The 2,804-nt window shown below is 50.2% G+C and overlaps 1 long non-coding RNA gene across 5 annotated transcripts; it reads left to right on the top strand.

Annotated features, from left to right (window-relative positions):
* The first annotated feature begins 333 nt into the window (after positions 1–333).
* LOC135529337 (uncharacterized) lies at positions 334–1,600 on the top strand. Of its 5 annotated transcripts, none has more exons than XR_010453680.1 (3): positions 334–767; positions 1,101–1,246; positions 1,290–1,600. It is a non-coding gene; the product is annotated as an uncharacterized LOC135529337 (long non-coding RNA). The 5 variants fall into 5 exon arrangements; XR_010453683.1 differs by having other exon boundaries at positions 335–767; positions 1,101–1,226; positions 1,302–1,600; XR_010453682.1 differs by lacking the exon at positions 1,101–1,246 and adding an exon at positions 840–923 and having other exon boundaries at positions 339–767; positions 1,366–1,600.
* Positions 1,601–2,804: the final 1,204 nt, after the last annotated feature.

Here is a 2,804-nt window from a genome sequence, read left to right as displayed (position 1 = left end):
TATATATATCTAACACACAAAAAAAGACTATAAATACAAAAGGTCAACGAGAGGACGACAAACCACGTCTGCACTGCTACGCCATCTTGGAAATAAGGCATTACCGCCTGGTACGGTGTCCCCCGGCAAAATAAATAGTGGGGGTACGCCGTACCAGTAAAACATGAGCCTATCACGATAATTAAAACAAAATGTAAAGAAATCTGTAGGCTATGTACACTGCTTTTTATTTATACCTTATGTCAGAGTCATGAAAATTTAGCACATGGCAGGGCCTCCTGGCTGTCTGTTTAAGTTATGGTTAAAAGCTGGTCTGTTTGTGCCAGTGAGGGGAAGATACTGCTTCATGAATGCCAATTAGTCCCATTAGAATAGTTAAAAGGCCTGTTGAGATGTATTTACTGTGAGTTGCATAGAGTCTCAAAGATCTGGAGCCAACAGGGGCTGAGTCAGAAACTGAACATTGTGAGAAAAGAGCTGTAATAATGTGGAGCCGAAAGAAGTTTCTTGTCACATGATAGTCATGAAGTAGAGAGAGAAACATCACAACTAGAGACACAGAGAGAGACACGGAGAGAGACACGGAGGTAGACTGGGAGACCCGGAGAGAGACACGGAGGGAGACTGGGAGACCCGGAGAGAGACACGGAGGGAGACTGGGAGACCCGGAGAGAGACACGGAGGGAGACACGGAGAGAGACACGGAGGGAGACTGGGAGACACGGAGGTAGACTGGAAGACACGGAGGTAGACTGGGAGACACGGAGGTAGATCAGAGACCCGGAGAGACACGAAGGGAGACCCGGAGAGAACACGGAGGTAGACTGGGAGACACGGAGGTAGACTGGGAGACCCGGAGAGAGACACGGAGGTAGACTGGGAGACCCGGAGAGAGACACGGAGGTAGACTGGGAGACACGGAGGTAGACTGGGAGACCCGGAGAGAGACACGGAGGTAGACTGGGAGACCCGGAGAGAGACACGGAGGGAGACTGGGAGACCCGAGGTAGACGGGAGACCCGAGAGAGACACGGAGGTAGACTGGGAGACCCGGAGAGAGACACGGAGGTAGACTGGGAGACCCGGAGAGAGACACGGAGGTAGACTGGGAGACACGGAGAGAGACACGGAGGGAGACTGGGAGACCCGGAGAGAGACACGGAGGGAGACACTGGGAGACACGGAGGTAGACTGGGAGACACGGAGGTAGACTGGGAGACACGGAGGTAGACTGGGAGACACGGAGGTAGACTGGGAGACACGGAGAGTAGACTGGAGGAGACACGGAGAGAGACACGGAGGTAGACTGGGAGACCCGGAGAGAGACACGGAGGTAGACTGGGAGACCCGGAGAGAGACACGGAGGTAGACTGGGAGACACGGAGGTAGACTGGGAGACCCGGAGAGAGACACGGAGGGAGACTGGGAGACCCGGAGAGAGACACGGAGGTAGACTGGGAGACCCGGAGAGAGACACGGAGGTAGACTGGGAGACCCGGAGAGAGACACGGAGGTAGACTGGGAGACCCGGAGAGAGACACGGAGGGAGACTGGGAGACACGGAGAGAGACACGGAGGTAGACTGGGAGACACGGAGAGACCCAAGATACGGGGGGAGAGATGAGGGGGACTGGGAGACGGGGAAGACGGGAAGACACAGAGAGACCAAGATACGCAGAGAGCGGTAGCATAGTCAGTCAGGCTGCCATCAGTTAGGATCACAGATAGGGTCACTAGGTACTGCATTCTGTTCTGGAATTCTCTACATCAGTTTGTGTCCTCAGTTTGTAAACCTGCATGAGACTGTAAAATGTGGATGGCAGCTTTGCTATAGATGGCAGTAACATGAATCTTTTTTCAGGGTGACCTAAATATTGTCTGGCTTTCGTCAAGCTGCCCACTCATGAAAAAGCTTCAAACTGTGACCACTACCTGCAACCTGGTTCAGGTTATCAGTCAACCTACCAGGGTAGTTAAAAACAGCACAGGAATGAAATCAGCAACATGTATTGATGTATTGATCACATCTTTACTAATGCTGCAGAACTCGGCTCTAAAGCAGTATCCAGATCCATCAGATGAAGTGATCACAATATAGTAGCCATAACCAGGAAAACCTAAGTTCCAAAGGCTGGAACTAATATAGTGTATAAGAGGTCATACAATACGTTTTGTAGTGATTCATGTGTTGAAGATCTACAGTATTCAGACCACTTGACTTTTTCCCAATGTTGTTACGTTACAGGCTTATTCTAAAATTGATTGAATTGTTTTAAAGTTTTTTTTCATCAATCTACACACAATTCTCCATAATGACAAAGCGAAAACAGGTATTGTACATTTTTGCAAATGTAAAAAATGACCTAAGTATTGAGACCCTTTACTCTGTTGATGCACCTTTAGCAGTGATTACAGCCTCGAGTCTTCTTGGGTATGACACTACAAACTTGGCCCACCTGTATTAGGGGAGTTTCTTCTGCTGAGAAGAACAGATCTTCTCAAGCTCTGTCAGGTTGGATGGGGAGCGTTGCTGCACAGCTATTTTCTCCAGAGGTGTTCGATCGGGTTCAAGTCTGGCCTCTGGCTGGTCCACTCAAGGACATTCAGAGACTTGTCCCGAAGCCACTCCTGCGTCGTCTTGGCTGTGTGCTTAGGGTCGTTGTCCTGTTGGAAGGTGAACCTTCGCCCCAGTCTGAGGTCCTGAAAATATAGATGGCAGGAGCGTGAAACTATAGATGGCAGGAGATGGCAGGGGGGTGAATCTGTAGATGGCAGGAGCGTGAATCTGTAGATGGCAGGAGTGT

The sequence above is a fragment of the Oncorhynchus masou genome, unplaced genomic scaffold, assembly GCF_036934945.1.
Source record: "Oncorhynchus masou masou isolate Uvic2021 unplaced genomic scaffold, UVic_Omas_1.1 unplaced_scaffold_11352, whole genome shotgun sequence".
NCBI classification, from domain to species: Eukaryota; Metazoa; Chordata; class Actinopteri; order Salmoniformes; family Salmonidae; genus Oncorhynchus; species Oncorhynchus masou.
This window is presented reverse-complemented; position numbering and strand designations above follow the sequence as displayed.